The following is a 17,709-nucleotide window of genomic DNA, read 5'->3' on the forward strand; positions in this document are numbered from 1 at the left end:
GGCTGGGAAGATGGTTGAGCAGGTAAAAGCACCTCTCCCACAAGCGGTGTGGCCACACATGTCCATAACCTAAGTCCTTTGAGGATCAGAGACTGGAGAATCATTTGAGCTCATGAAAATGGCAAACTCTGGAGTCACCAAGAGCTTTCGTCTAAAGGAAACATATGGATAAGTCACAGAGGGAGGACACCTGAAATTCTCCTCCAGCCTCCACACATGTGCCTGTGGGGTGCATGTACACACATGCATATAAAACCCACACACCACACTGTACATGCTACACATACACATGAGCACGCATGCACGCACACACTCACACACAAATAAAATAGAGTCTGGAGAGATGGCTCACCGGTTAAGGAGTTTGCCTACAAAAATAATATAAATAGGCTTGGACCCTGCAAGCTTGCTGCGGAAGCAGGCCCCTTGATCCACCTTCCTGATTAAAGGGCCCCTGTGTCCCTAATTCCTGGATCCTCTGCTCAAGGGGGTGCGTGCAGAAATCTGTTTTTCTTTTTCAGAAAGTACCAAGACCGGAGGAGATAAACTACCCCTCCCACTTCAGCCAAGCCTCAGCTGAAACCACAGAGGAGTTGGGGTGAGGAACATAAGAGCTGCTTCCATGCTGAACCTGATAATTAGCACCAGGGGGTAGGAGACAGACCTGAGAACTCTCAACGCCTACCAAAGCAGAGATCCAGAGACTCCTAAGAGCTCATCACTGAAGTAGACTTAAAACTCACCCACCACGGCTCAGTAAATTTGGGGGAAGAGGGGACAGAAAGATTGTAAGAGACACAGGTTGAGACATCATGCCCAGAGGCATTCCCTTCCCCTCAAAATAACTGACTGCTGCTCCCACAGCATAAACCACAACCCCATGGGGAATACCTGCAACCCCACTGAGGAGCATCCCATCTCCAGTGGGGTACCAACATATGATGTATCCTTATGAAATATGTTGTTAAAAATGGTACTAATAATAAACATAAAAAAATTTTAAAAAGAAAATAAACACTAACAAATACAAGTGAGGTTATAGGGAAAATGGAACCTTTATACATTTTTTGTGATCATGTAAATTAGTCTAGCCACTGTGGAAATTCAATATGGAAATACTTCAATAAACTGAAAATAGAACTAAAAAAATAATAAAATAAAATAAATAAATAACAAGTAATGAGGGAGAGGTTATAGAAAATACAATTCTATACATGTAGGAAATTGTCATAATGATCCCCATTATGTTATATGCCAATTTTAAAAAATAAATTTTTTCAAATAGTGAGAAAAATAAAGAAATATGACATAAAGATATTTGGCTTCAAGATGATGGACATAAAAATTTAAATTTAGCCACTCACTGAGGCACTCTAATTTTAATGCTCAAACTATGAGCCTCAATGGTAGATAAGATGGGTGGCAAACCCAAAAACATACCAATGTGTATTCTTTGATCCACACATAGGCTTCTAGGAGTCTGTCCACCACTTACACTATGCTCACAGTAGATATACAAGTGTGTTTGTTACAACACTGCCCAGAAGAAAAATGTGAAATGTTCCAAGATGGCTTTCTTTAGATAGGGAAATATATAATTACACCTGTCTTATACCATTTGAACTGTTCTAACAAAACATCAATTGAATGTCTTATCAGCAATAGAAATTTATTACTGGAAGCCTATGATCTGGGTGCTAGCATGGTAAATATTTAGTGAGAATCTTGTTCCACATTTCAGTATGACCCATCCTGGCTGCATCCTTACACAATAAAAATGATGACAAAGTTGCCCTATGGAGCCTCTTTTTTAAATATTTCACTTATGAGACAGAGAGAGAGAAAGAGGGGGGGAGGGGGGAGAGAGGGAGGCAGATAGAGAAAGGATGGGCATGCCAGGGCCTCTAGCCACTGCAAATGAACTCCAGATGCATCCACTACTATGAGCATTCTGGCTTATGTGGGTACTGGGGAATTGAATGTGGGTCCTTGGGCTTCATAGGCAAGTGCCTTAACCACTAAGCCATCTCTCCAGGCCACAGAGCCTCTCTTATAAGGGTACAGCTCTCATTCATAAGGGTTCTAACTTGCTCATGACCTAAGAATCTCCCAAAGGCCTCATCTCCTAATATGAGGGTTCATGTTCCAACATATGAATTTGGGGCAGGTAGCAAATTCAGTCTACTGCTTACAACCCTAGAAAAGAGTAAGATAGAACTGATGTCACATCATCCATCTAGTTATATAAGTGTCCCATTGCTTTAGAGAGTCAGCCATCATGCTTTATCCAGAACAGCAAGGATGTAGCATTTGTTTGCCAGAAACTACATGACTTAGAGGGTGATAGAGAAATACTTATGAGCAACAGAGTGAAATGATCATGGTTCAATATCAACTCTATCTTTCATGTGACCTCGGTGTAGCTGGCTCTATCTATGATTCTCATGTTTATTATCTATAAAATGTAAATGTGATTAACAACATCCCTTCTTCAAAGAGAATTAGATGAGATGATAAAACAAACCAAGACACATGCCACGCCCACAACTGTCACCTACTATTATGATAAACAGCTAACGGGAACCTAGAACCATGTCACTCCAATGTAGCTCATAGAGAGATGGCAGTAGCATCTCCTGAGAGTTTGGTGGAATGCACAATCTCAGGTGCCACACAGGTCTATTAAGTCAGAGCCTGCATTGTTAACAAGGTCCCAGCTGATGGATATTGTAGTGGGAAGGTCTCAAGATTCTGTGTTTCAAACAAGACTTGGGAAGATGCTGCTACTTCTGTACTGCCTTAAAGCATCTGCAATCCCACCCCTCTCAAGTAACAGAGAAAGAAATGAGTTCTTGAAAGGTTCACTGTTCATATTAATCCATAGTAAATCTGGGACTCAGATCCAGTGATCCTTACTCTGAACAAGAGGTTTGGGTTGCACATTGTCAGAAGAGTGCTGTTCTCCAAGAGCACCATGGACGACTTGAATGGATTGCCTGCCTGAGTCTGCAATTCTGTGATCACGTCAAGGTGAGACCCTAAGTGGTTGTTTTAATGAATGCAATGTTACAACTCACACAGAGTCACTGTTGTACCTAGCAAATTCATAATTAGAGGTAATTTTGCACCTGCTGTCATGGGAAGATGGCATTTCCTTTAATTTAGCTTGATGCCTTGATTATACTGTGGGAGCAGCCCTAGACAAGGCAATCTCTCATTCCACCCCTGCAGAAACACACACCCTCTACTTGGTGGTTATGATTAATAAAGCCATTTAGTATCCTTGGAATCACCTGCCACCCATTCTAATTGTACTGCAGCTCTCTCCCATGGGGTGAGAGTGATGGCCATCATCCACCCTGTTGCGGAAATGGCAAGGGGCACCTGGGTTCTTTTTAGGGGAAACCATCCCAAGTCCATCACCAAATTAAAGATGAGGTCAGGAATCACAATGGTTAGGGACACTCAAAACAGCAGCCCCCAGATTAAGAAAATATAAGGGCAAGAACAGGAAACCAATGGGGAAACAGACTCATTGAACTGACTGAATCTCAGACCATCCAATCAGGTTCACAAGAAAATACTATTTCTCTGTAACGGAATCTACTTTCTAAGAACACACAGATTCTGGAATTTTGCTGACATCCCATCTGATGCTAACCATCAATCTCCGATGCACATGACTATGTCCTCTCCTGTCTGCACCTATAGTATTCTCCCCTGGTTCATGGCTGCTTGGTGGCTGTGAGATAACCCAGGCTTCTTCCTACTGCTCTGTACCAGCTTAGGAAGAAGAGGCTCAGTGAAAGTGAAACCTGCCCCCTAGGCTCACCCCCAAACCACCACTGTGTTCCAAGTGCCATGCTGGGGGGATGTGCTTGATGGCTTGAGTGTCCACTCCAAAGCTTATGCTGAAATTTGGGACCCCTGTGGCAGCATCAGTAAGTGGGGACCTTTAAGAGATGATAAAGTCATTACAGGTTCTGATCTCACAGATGGATTGATGCTATTACCACAGGAGTAGGCGCCTGAAAAAAAAAAAAAAAAAACAGTGAGTTCCACCCCTTTTTCTCTCTTTTTCTCACACATGCTTGTTTTGCCCTTGTGTCTTAACATAGCCCAGAGGTCACTGGTCAGTGTTATACTTCTTGTAATTACCTTCTCATTGCTGGGGCAAAACACATGATGAAAAGCAGCTGATGGGAGTCTCAACAGGAAGCTCTTTGATGGCAGGAGAAAGCATGGCATGCTCAGGGGCTGGACAGCACCTCTGCCACAGCAGGTGGACATAAGCAACAAGATAGTGAGCCAAGTTCTGGAAAGGGGGAACTGGCTATAACACCCATAAGCCCACCCACAATAACACAGCTCCTCCTGTAAGGCTCCAAAATTGCCACCAGCTAGGGACCAAGCTTTCAAAACACATGAGTTTATGGAGAACAACTGTTTCACACCACAATACTCTTAGCCTTTCTAGCCTCTACATCCATGACCTAAAGAAACTTATATTGTTTATAAATTTCCTAGTCTGTGATATACTGTTGTCACATTCTGTTACAGCAACAGAATATGGACTAAGACAAAGTAACACAGTGGGGTTTTGTCCTCAATATTCAAGCCCAGGCTTAGCTGAGGCCAAGACACTCCCTAACCAAGACTCTTTAGTTTACCCGCAGAGTTGGTCACAATGGGGGGAGTGTTGGGCTCTGGCTACTTAACTGATGCATGCAACCTATTGGGCATTGTACTAAAGAAGAGGATCAGGACTAGGAGTTAGGGACGGTACATGTGTGATCTGGGACAAGTTCCTTAGCCTATTTAACAGTCCTTCTTCCATCCACACTCAGCCTGGCATTCTTTTCAATGGTCTAGTGTACTGCACTAAGAGCACAAACCATTCTTCATTCTGATGAAATATTAGATTATTTCTACCTTGTCTTAGGTTACACAAACATAGCAGACATTCTTCAGAAGCTATCTGCTCAGTCACCTAATCATCAACATTTGGGGCAGTGTGAGGTCACATAACTAAAGAGTAGAAGCCCCCCACGACTTCATTCCATGAATGACATACCTTCCCTCTGCTGCCTCTTTGGAGGGTGAATACCACAAAGCTCAATGAAACACACCTCGAAGCTGGACGACTCAGGACCATATCTGGTCGTGTGGCCTTGAGCAAGTTCCTTGACCTCTCCTAGCTTTCATTTCCTTGCCTATAAAATAAAAATAGGGGCTGGAGAGATGGCTTAGCGGTTAAGTGCTTGCCTGTGAAGCCTAAGGACCCCGGTTCAAGGCTCGGTTCCCCAGGTCCCACGTTAGCCAGATGCACAAGGGGGCGCACGCATCTGGAGTTCGTTTGCAGTGGCTGGAAGCCCTGGCGCGCCCATTCTATCTCTCTCCCTCTATCTATCTTTCTCCCTGTGTCTGTCGCTCTCAAATAAATAAATAAAAAATGAACAAAAAAAAATTAAAATAAAAATAGTACCTACTTCACAAGGTATTGTAAAGCCTAAAGAGGATGCTATAATAAAACATGTGGTCAGCAGTTACCTTGCTGTTGCTGAGACAAAATACCCAAGCAGAAGCTTATGGGAGAAAGGGTTTATTTCAGCTCATAGTATTAAAGAGAAATTTCATCATGGTTAAGAAAACATGGCACATGCAGATTGCCAGCACAGCATCACGTCTTGTCACATCATCTGTGAGGAAGCAGCAAGAGAGAGCTGAGCTAGCACTGGAAAAGGGACTGAACCATGAAAAGCCCAAGGCCCACCCCCACTAACACACCTCTTCCAGCAAGGCTCCACCAGTGGATATCAAGTATGAAATTTGATCACAACACATGAGACTATGGGGGACATCTACATAAAAACTACAACATGTAAAGTGTTTAGCACTGTGCTTGGCTATTAGGAAAGTGTAAAAAAAAATGATGTTGGTAATGATGATGACTGTGTTAGTTATTTTTTGTTCCTATGACAAATACATGACTGAAACAACTTAGAGGGAGAAAGGATATATTTTTGGCTCACTTTTAGGAGTTTCAGTTAGCTCCTATGCAATGGGCCTATGGTGAGATAGAATATCATGCTGATGGGAGCATGTGAAAAAGGAGGCTGCCTGCCTCATGGAAGGGAGGCAGAAAGGAGACAGAACGAGAGAGGGGGAAGGTAGAGGAAAAAGAAAAAGAGGGGAAGGGAAGGGAGGGGAAGGGAGTAGAAGGACCAGTAACAAGATATCCTTTTCAAAATCATATCCAAGTATCTTACTTCCTCCATATAAGTCCCTACCACCTACTTTCCATCACCTCCCAATAATTTTGTCAAGTTACAAATCCACCAATGGATTAACCCACTGATGAAGGCAGAGCCTTCATGGTGCAATCACTGCCCCAAAACCCCACATTTGCATTAGGGAACAAATCTTTAACACAGGAGCCTTTGTTGGGCAGACACTTTATACCCAAACCCTAACAATGATGGTGACATTGGCTTGGGTGGTGTGGTGGTTTGAATGTAAAATGACCCTCACACGCTGATGGGTTTGAATATTGAATTCCCAGCTGATGACAGCTTTTGGTAAAGATTTGGAGAGATGGCTCAGCATCAGGTGGAGCCTTGCTGGAGGAAGTGGATCACTGGGAATGGGCCTTGAGATTTCACAGTCCACCCCTGCTTGCTGTTCTTTCTCCTTGTCCTGCCTTCCAGGGACTGCAGCGTCCACTCCAGCCCACCAGGCCTTCCCTGCCATGATGGACTGTCCCACCTAGAGCTGCATGCTGAATTAAACCCTTTACCTTCCAGAAGCTGCTTCCATTAGGTCTCTTGTCACACCTATGAGAAAATAACTGATAGAGATGGTTAAAAAAAAAAAAAAAAAGAGGACCTAGGGAGATGGCTCAGCAGTTAAATGTACTTGCTTGGAAAACCTACTGGCTTTGGTTTGATTCCCTAGTGCCCAAGTATAGCCAGATGCAAAAAGTGGTACAAGCAACTAGAATGTTGTTTTTTTTTTTTTTTTTTTTTTGGCAATAGCAAGTGTCCCTAATGTGCCCTTACACACACACAAACTCCCTCTCTCTCTTTCTCTCTCTCCCTCTCTCCCTCTCTCTCTCTCTCTCTTTCTCTCTCTCTCTCTCTCTCTCACACACACACACACATAGATAAAAACATGTTTTAAAAAGAACTGTAAGGCTGGAGAGATTGCTTCGTGGTTAAGGCATTTGCCTTCAAATCCAAAGTACCCAGGTTCAATTCCCCAGGAACCACATAAGCCAAGGTGCTGCATGCATCTGGAGTTCACTTACAGTGGCTGAAGATACTGGAGTACCCATTCTCTCTCTCTCTCTCTCTCTCTCTCTCTCTCTCTCTCTCTCTCTCTCTTTCTCTCTCTCTCTACCATCTCTTTCTCCCTTGTTCTCAAATAAATTAAATAAATAAATAAATTTTAAAGTACTATAATTCTTTTAATCTTATTAAAAGAAAACAATTTAGAAAGGAAGGATATATCATTCATGAACACTCTTCAGAAGTAGCGTGCACCTACTCAAAAGTAGGTTTGATGAATGACACCTGAAGAAGAAAGGATAAACTTCCCATCCCCAGCACAGTCACAATTTCTGCCTGTGTTTCCTCCCCTCCAGAAAAAAAAAAAAAAATTAAACAAAAAACAGGAGCCCACCTGGGGGAACTCAGAGAGACTTGGCAATATTCTGAAAAGGCAAATTACTACTCAGGTGTGTTAAATTCGTGATAACCTGCTAGTGTAAACACATAGAGTCAATATGAATTCCCAATGAAATGTAATTAACTGTAAGCTATTTTAGTAAATGTGAGATTTCATTATACAGGGGGAAAAAAGGCATGATGACTTGAAGCCAAAACACTCTCCAAAAGGATGTATGTTATTTTGGGTTTGGGACTTGCTTTATAAGTCCAAATAATAAGAGGTCAAGTGGCAAATTATGGAAAACATAATTACAGGGCAGCATATTTTTGTCAATTTTTTGATGTTGCTTTTTTTTAAAGATCTTGCTTTCGTTCTATTTGCTTCTCATGAGGTTCAAATGACAAGTGAAGCTGAGTATTAAGACAATCATTTCCCCAAGCCCAGAGGACAGACTCAGCATGTTGTACATGAAGCGCTTGAAACCAACTGGTGTTAAGAGGGTTTTTAATTACTCGGCTTTGGATTCAGGTATCACTTTCCTGGCAAAATGGCAAGGGAAGAAGCCTTTGTTAACTGGATCGGATAACTTCCCCACCACCAGCCGCAGGATCAGAGCCATCTTGCCTCACAGGAGAAGCTATTTTAAACAAGCTCATTAGGGAAGGCTGGGAGAAGAGCTATTTAGAGTTCCCTGAGGCCCTTGGGAGTAAGAGGAGGGGAAAGTAGATAACTCTCATGAATAGCCAACATCTCCCCCCGCTCCCCATCAAAATTCTGCTGTGCAAACTATGCTGAAGTAAAAGATGAGAGAAGAATAGTCAAGAGTAGAAGCATTGGAGTTCATCCTAAGGACTGGAGCCCCAACCATAGTGCTCTGTTTTGGATGTTCCCAGAAAAACTAATGTGATATAATCAACCCTGTGAGTTATTAAGAGGGTGAAAACTTATGCACATGGTGATACACACCTGTAATCTCAGCACATGGAAAGCAGAGGCAGAAGGATCACAAGTCCAAGGCCAACCTGAGCTACATTCCAACAACTTGTCTCAAAAAAGAGAAAAAGACAGTGTGGCTCAATAGTAGAACATTTGCTGCGCAAGGTCATGTGTTCAATCACCATCTCACTCCAACAACAGAGGGTGAACACTTTATCTGAACATAGTGTTTGAAGATGAGATCTTTGGAGAGAATTAATCCTTGAGTCCGAAGCCCTAATCCAATGGCAATATGGCTTTGAAGCAAGAGTTGAGACCTAAGCTAAAACACTGTTCCTCTCACTTTGTGATGCTTTGTCCTTCTCAGCAGTTTCCACCAGCAAATGTACTTTACAAGATGCCACCACCAGTTTTGAACTTCATAACTTTCCTAAGTGTGTCAAATTCTTTATAAATTGCTTAGCCTGTTGTATTCAGCTATAGCAACAGAAAATGGACTAAGACACCCATCTGGGTCACATGCAAGGTTAGGTGAATTCTTTGAGGACTTTAGACTCCCTTTATCTTCCTGTGTATAGGATATATTAATATCATTTATCCGACAGTATTATATGAAGAAGGATAAGTATCTTGGCATAGTGCTTAGTGTTCAGGAAGTGCTCAGAAGAGACTATTATTTAGTTTTATAATGATACCCCTCTCTCTTCTAACTACTAATGCAGTGTTGCACAGCAACCTCATTCTCGTCTTATAGTAAATCATCCTTCATCCAGTGTCTTCAGTCATGCTCACCTTCATCATTGGCCTCTGCAAGGAGGGCCTCATAGTCACATAAGCCCTGGTCATCTTACATTTTGGCTCAAATGTCTGCCATTCCACCTCAAACCACAGGTGTAAGCTTCCTTTACATTTCTTGCTCATTCTTTTAGTATCACAGACTTCCTTTTCTGAAATCTAAATATGTTACAGTGAAAATTCCAGAAAAAAACATAAATTTTAAATTGCATGCCATTGTTAGTGTAATTAAATCTTATCTTGTCCTATTGCATCCTACCCAAGATGTGATGCCTCTCTTTGTCTTGTGTATACAGAGTGTATATGGTACCCTGCCACTAATGACGTAAGAGTTTCCTTGTTTATCAGACCAACTTTTGGAGTATCACATGCAATTCCATTTGTTGTGGTCAGCTCCACATTACAGGAACATCTAACCAGACACAGTTTATTGGAGGAAGGGATTTGTTTCAAGTTTACAGATCCAGGGGAAGTTTCATCAATGGTCGAAGAAGTTAGCTCCCTTTCATCAATCCAAACGGAGAGAAATCCCACCAGCCAGGACAAACACCAGAGATCAAAACTGCTCTCCACATACCTTGGGGCTGGAGTAAAGATCCCCCCACTTGCAAACACAACTGGACCCCAGAATCTGCCCCCAGTGACATCTCTTCCAGCAGACTTCTGGAGACTTAAGGGGGAAGCTTTAACCTTAAGCAAAAATACCTGAGGCTGTGGGGGACATACATTCATAGTCAAACTGCCACACTACTGCTCAAGTAATTCTGTGTGGTAGTCTAACATGATCTTGCAAAGCCTACATTATTCACCTCCCTTCATCTCAGGTAGGTATTATATCATCTCACAGCATTATCATCAGAAGGGTGAGTTAAGTATAATAGGACATAACTTTGATTAGAGCATGTTTGTTATAAGTGTTGTCTTCTTATTATTGTTAATTTCTTACCATAAACAAATAAATATAAATATATAAATAAATAAATTAAAAATTCATAAATAAAACATTATCAAAAGAATATGTTGGGGGCTAGAGAAATGGTGAAGGGTTTAAGGCACTTGCCTGCAAAGCCTGAGGACCCAGGTTCAATTCCCCAGTACCCATGTAAGCCAGATGCACAAGGTAGCACATGTGTCTGGAGTTAGTTTGCAGTGGCTAGAGGCCCTGGTGTGCCCATGTTCTCTCTCTCTCTCCAATAAATAAATAAGTAAAAAGTATATATGCATATGGAACCATAGTATATATGATATTCAGTACTATCTGAGGCTTTGGGCATCTTCTGAGTGTCTCAGAACATCTCCCCTAACAGGTAAGAGAGGCTGGCAGGCACAGCAGTACCTGTGCTGAGAACACAAAGGGCATTGGCACACTCAGAAGCTCAGCAAAGTGTTGCAGTCTAGAAATCCTGAAAGAGACAAGCTCAAGGTGCCAGCAGGGCTTAGGCTTAGTTTCAGAGGGAGAGGAGGGGACAACAGCAGCCTAAGAGAAGGGCCATCTTTGTGGGCATGTTACCTCTGCAGTCAGAGGGCCCCAGGCTCAAAAGGTTCTACATTTGCTTTAATATTCTGCTCCAGCCACCTTGAAAATTCTTCATTCATTTTCATTTTGCTCTGAGCCCCACAAATCATATAGCTGTATCTGCAAAAAATAGGAGAGAAAGAGAGAGAGAGAGAGAGAGAGAGAGAGAGAGTCTGTGTGTGTGTGTGTGTGTGTGTGTGTGATGGCTTCTTATCTTGGTTCTCCAACATTCTGTGACCTTGCATTAATTCACCACTTCATCTACATATTTTTTTTTTATTTATTTGCTAGCAGAGACAGAGAGAGAGGGAGAGGAGACATACAGAGAAAATGGCTGCACCAGAGCTTCCAGCCACTGGAAATGAACTCCAGATGCATGTACCACTGTGCATCTGACTTGATGTGTGTACTAGGAAATCAAACTCTGGTCCTTAGGTTTTGCAGGCAAATACCTGAGCCACTGAGCCATCTCTCCAGCCTGTCCCCATGCATTTTAAAGATTGGCATATATGCTAGGCTCTGTATACTTGTCTATAAAATAGTAGTTGTGGTGATGTCTGTCAAGGGCTGTTCTGAGGGACCAGAGCCTGCATTAACACACATAGCACTAGGAGAACATACGGTGAATGCCCAATAAATACCAGTCTTATTAGTAAAAGGTTAAAAAAAAGATGAAGGATTGGGGTATAAAGGAAAATTACAGTTACCAGTAGACAAAGAATGAAGGTTTGCTTAAAAAAGGACCACATAATACTAAATGGTGAAAAGATTGAAGCATTTACACTAAAATCAGGAACAAGGCAGGGTGCCCACTGTCCCCACTTTTATTTATTTAATATAGTACTAGAAATCTTAGTTATAGCAATAAGGAAAGAGGCACACATAAAAAGGATAGAAATTGGAAAGGAAGAGATCAAATTATCATTATTTGTAGATTATATGATTCTATACATAAAGGACTCTAAAGACTCTACCAGCAAACTTTTAGAGCAAAGGTTAATCAAAGTTGACTAACATTATGATGTTATGAATAAGCCATATGGAAACCTACATTTTTGGATAATGGTGTACCCAGAAGCCATAGTTTGTCATTAGAAAAATTTCAGTGTCAGGGACCTTCCAGTGGGTTGTTGGCCAGTGAGCCAAATGCCCTGATGCCCCCAAAACATTACAGGCCATTGCCAAGGCTCTTGGTTTCCCTTCAGAAATAGATGGTAAGACCCTATTGCTAAAGACTCCACATGCTTGGGCTGCATGGTCATTGAGAAATCTTGCTGGAGCTTAGCTGAAAACCTCCTCTCTATAGACCAGCTGAAAGAAAGCTGGAAAAAGCTATGCTGCGTGCAGCCCCATGGGAGAAAGAAGCCATCAGCAGTGAAAACAGTGGACACTTTGTAAGCCTTAAGTCTGGTCAGCCAGGCCAAGTGACCCAATGGATGAAATAATGGCATGTCTGTTATGAGAGAAACCAACTGCTCTCTAACTGGAGTGGGAGTCTAATCCATGGGAGGGTACGCATGCCTGGAACTGAACACATAATCAAAAGCCTATGGCAGGTGAGGTCATGAGCCCTAGGAGTGTAACGCTTGCTCTTGTCTAGCTAAATGCATATATTATGCTCACCAAACTTCCCTGTAAGCATTTTTCTTTAAATTCATACCTGTATATTAATGCAATTCTCACTTTTGGTTAAAGAAACTTCTCTTTTCAGATGGCAGTGACCACCACGTTGACCCAAACAGCACCATAGTGCTGAGAAGGAACAGAGGAGTATTCAGCACTAAAACACTTCTATCACACCCTCCAAGGCTCAGGATCCATTGTGGAAGAGGTGGTGGAAAGAATGTAAGAGCCACAGGAAGGGTAGAACTGCTTGCAATGCAATCATTCAGACAGAAATAGGCCCTGATATCCATGACCTTGCAGTGTCTTGTACTCCCTTCACAAGACCCTCATAATAGAAAGAAAAGATGATAACATCAAAATGAAAGAGAGATTGGGCTGGAGTGATTGCTCAATGGTTAAGGCACTTGCCTAAGAAGCCTAAGGACCCAGGTTTGATTCCCCAGTACCAAAGTAAGCCAGATGCACAAGCTGGCACAACCACCTGGAGTTCATTTGCAGTAGCTAGAGTCCCTGGTGTGCCCATTCTCTCTCTTTCTCTCCCCATGTCCCTCTCTCATAAATAAATAAATAAGTAAATATTTTTAAAAATAAATAAAGGAGAGATTAATTGAGAGAGGGAGGAGATATGCTGGACAGTAGATTTGTGAATGGGAAAGTCAGGGAGGGGAGGGAATTATCATGGTTATTATCTATAATTATGGAAGTTGTCAATAAAAAAGTTTTAAAAATAAGGGCTGGAGAGATGGCTTATTGGTTAAGTGCTTGTTTATGAAGCCTAAGGACCCTGGTACGAGGCTCAATTCCCCAGAACCCACATAAGCCAGATGCACAAGGTGGCTCATGCGCCTGGAGTTCATTTGCAGTGGCTGGAGGCCCTGGTACATCCAATCTCTCTCCCTCTCTCTGCCTTTTGTCTCTCTGTCTGTCACTCTGAAATAACTTTTAAATATTTTAATTTTTTATCTTTTAAACATAAATATTTTTATTGATATCTGTCACTCTGGAATAAATTTTAAATTTTTTTAAATTTTTTATCTTTTAATTATAAATATTTTTATTGACAGCTTCCATATTTATAGACAATAAGCCGTGATAATTTCCTCCCCTCCCCCACTTTCTCCTTCACAAACCCACACTCTATCACATCCCCTCCTTCTCTCCATTAGTCTGTTTTATTTTGATGTCATCTTTTCTTCCTATTATGAGGGTCTTGTGTATTATCGTGGTTATTGTCTATAATTATGGAAGTTGTCAATAAAAAAGTTTAAATAATAAATATTTTTAAATGGAAAAAAATCACTATTAATTTTGTAACCCTGGGAGATATAAAACCTAATTAAAAAGGTATGTTGAACATAAATACAGGAGTGACTCCTGTCCTGCTGAGGGTACCATTACGTGTTGGCGTGGATGGAGGCAGAATCCCTTCCCTGCACCACAGGCTGTAAGGTGGTCATACTGTGTCAGAGAAACAAGAAGCAGGAGGGTAAGAGGATAAGGAGGGAGCCACATGTTCTCCCGTGGAGAAGCCCAGAAGAACTCTTGAGATTAGAGGATGTTCCAGGAAGAACAATCTGGAGTTTGAAAATAGAAAATGTACAGCCAAGCTAAAAACTGCCACCAATGTATTTTGCTCAAACATGGTCAATCCAAACACTGAGGGTGGTCACAGGGAGCGTGACTGAAGCTTACTAGCACCCTAGGATGTCATAAAGCCCAGAGGTGAAGAGTCAGACATAAATGGTGGAGAATATAGCTCAGTAATACAGTGTTTGCCTTGTATGTGCATAACCCTGGGTTCACTAAAAAAAAAAAAAAAAAAAAAGGAAGAATAAATCTATTTAAGCTGGGTGTGGTAGCACATACCTGTGATCCCAGCTGGCCTACATAGTAAGATCCTGATTCAAAAAGAAGAAAATTTTAATTCTTTTTCTTTTTTTAATTTTTGCAAGTGCATTTGTGGGTGGTATGTATGCATCTTTGCATATTTCTATGAGTCTGGGCTGTGCACACATGCACACGTGTGTGTGTGTGTGTGTGTGTGTGTGTGTGTGTGTGTGTGTATTTGTGCATGTATTTGGAGGCCAGAGGCTAACATTAATGTCTTCCTAAATTGTTCTCCATCATAGTCATTGAAATAGGATCTCGAGCTTGGCAATTCAGCTAGACCAGCTGGCCAGCATACCCCAAGGATCTGTCTGCCTACAGAGCACTGGGATTACAGGTATGTGCCACGGAGCCCAACATTCATAAGATATGGTCCTCATGCAGCTCGACAGCCTCCTTACTGACTGAATCATCTTCCCACCCCTTCCACTTTGGATTCTAACTCATCTTTGGTAAGTGACTCAATGTCTCTAAGCCTCAACTTGCCTCATTTGGAAAATAGGAATGCTAACCATGCTCTTTAGGAATAGTATGAGATTAACATAATATATTCAAAAGACAAATTCACTAGCATCCATAAACATACCACAAATGGAATCCCCATGTCAGCTCTAGTATCCCCGTGACCATCTTCCTCCTGCCCTCCAGGCAAATGCTCACTGGCTAATAAAACTTCCCCAGGGAGTATAAATCTTTCTAACAAGGCAAATCACAGATTAGCCGCTGCCTAGCCGTGAACTTGGACAACATACATGCATAGCCTGTCTGGGTCTGCCTAAATTCCTGTATCTGTAAGGTGAGGCCCACATCAGTACTTCCCTCATTGGGCTTTTCTGAGAACTGAATGAGTTTATTGCATGCAAAACACTTGGATAGTACTCAGGAGATCTGGCTATATTCTACTTTGTTTTATTTTCCCACATAACTCGTGCATTCATTCAACTCTCATAATATAAGGGAGAAGGTTAAAAAAAATCACCCCTCTGATTAGAGCTCCTCTCTCTTCCATTAAGTAAAAAGTCAATGTCCCCTTCAAAGGACACCAGATTGGAGAAAGTTACTGTTAGCAATTGGTGAGCATTCTTGTAGATACTTCTAAAATGGAAGTATAAATAGAGATCTCCTACACAGATTATCTCAGTCTACAATATATTGTAGCCATCATTCATATCAATGCTACCAATTCCTTCTTGTCCCTCTGCAGTGGCTCATTATATCCCATGGCTTCAGGGTACCATACTTCATTGAACACGTCTGCTATCTGTGGAATTTAGTTAGTTTCCAACTTTCTGAGATACCCATCATTACTCTAAATCTATCTATGTAAAATTATTCTTTAAGATGAAATTTAAAATATAAGATGTCTGGGTGAAGGGATATTAACATTTAAAGCAGAAATAGTAGTATATTACCAAAATGCTCACACAAAAGAAGTGTCTTATTTTATTTTATTCATTTTATCTGCCTTTCTAATCTTATAGCTCTGATCACACTTCACCATGGGTGATATTTCCTTCCTATTGGTATTGGTTCTCTAGGGCTGTAATAACAAATATCACAGACTGGTGGCTCAAACAATAGAAATTCACTTCCCACAGCTCTGGGCTACAAGGCCAAGGCCAAGGAGACAGCAAGATGAATTCCTTCTGCAGAAGACCTTCTTGGGTTATGGATGTCTGTCTTTTCGTAGATCTTTACATAGTAGGAGTCTGCGTTCTAATCTCTTTCTTACAATGACCGTAGTCATTTTGTATTAGGGCCCAAATGACCTCATTTTACTGTAATCACCTGTTTAGAGAACCCTGTGAATCTTTGAGGGGCATGAATCAGATCACAACACTATCTCTGTGCCTAATCCAAAAAGAAACTGTCCAGTGGTTTCCTGTAAATTAAGTTGGTGAATCTAACCAGCATCACATGGCTATCATCTGCAGCTCAGAGCTCTGTCCATAGAACAAGATGGGCACCAGTCAAAGCTCTGGGCTGGAATGCCAACTCTGCCACCTAATAGCTCTGTAACCTCATGCCCGTTGCCTGCCCTCTCTGGACTGTTTAGTCACCTGTAGTCACAAAATGATGTTTGCTTGAAAGGATTATTCAGGAGCTCAGCTGAAAACCCAAGTGAATGTGCTTCGTAAGAGAAAGGTATGGCTTGAATGCTCCCTGCAGTTCCTCCCATTACCACACTGGCACAGCAGCCCCACCCCACTTTGGCCTCTTCAGAGATTACCAGTAAGAGGCATGCTTCCTATGCAAACAGTCTCCAAAGGCAATTAAGGACCCCCGTTCCCTCCCCAGTGCTTTGTGAAACCTGACATGTTCCATGCTTCTAGGAACATTAGCCATGACTTGGTGTGACACTGTCCCAGAAGGGACCGATTGGCTTTAGGGTAGTGGACGATGACTTCATTGGGCAGGTCATTAATCATAATTATGAAATAATGAAATGGCTGTCAATTTGCCCATGGCTAATAACACGTAGTTAGTGAGAAGGCCTTTTATTCCTCACAGAGGAAATGGATGGCAGAGGATCCTGTTTCTGGGAGTCTTACACGTCTTGGATGGCTGAAGTGCTTTGGCCAGTAGAAGTCACTTGACTCTTGGCTGGATGCCTCAGCAGCACTCTATGAGCCGTGCAATAGCCTCTCTGAAATGCACCGCTGCTCCTGTCTTATTGCTTAATTAATCCACTTCTAATTGATATGGCCGTGCATGGCCATGGCTGCTTCCCTGTTATGAAAGCCCATAAAAATGTATTTGGCTCTGTAACGGGACTTTTGAAACAATGTCAAGAACATGAACTTCTAAAATGACATCATACTTTCTCAAGAAATGTGAGTCCCGTCACTTTGGCCAAATATTATCCTGACATCTAATAAAAATGTCTAGGTCCACAGAAAGCCTGATTATATTTCAAGGGATTTATATTGCGGGGAGGCGGGGAAGAGAAGAGATGGAAGGAGGGAGGGACTACCTGGAGATTGGACATTGCTGCTCTCTTTGCACCCTCCCTTAGTAAAAACGTTTCTTATTCCTTCCCTCATTCATATCATTATACTCACTGAAGTCTCCAACAGCTTCCTGATGGAGTACGTTGCTGTATCATCCTGGATATTTTATGAGGAGTGTTCTAAAAACACACTGACACAAGGTCAAATCCCAGATCTGTGACTCCCAATGAGCAACAAATGTTCCTTTTTGCAAAATTTGATCCTCTCAGATGTTAAAATATCCAAATGCATGGAATAGGTTAGGCCAGCACTGGGAACAAAGTATTTACA

The sequence above is a fragment of the Jaculus jaculus genome, chromosome 1, assembly GCF_020740685.1.
Source record: "Jaculus jaculus isolate mJacJac1 chromosome 1, mJacJac1.mat.Y.cur, whole genome shotgun sequence".
Taxonomy (NCBI): Eukaryota; Metazoa; Chordata; class Mammalia; order Rodentia; family Dipodidae; genus Jaculus; species Jaculus jaculus.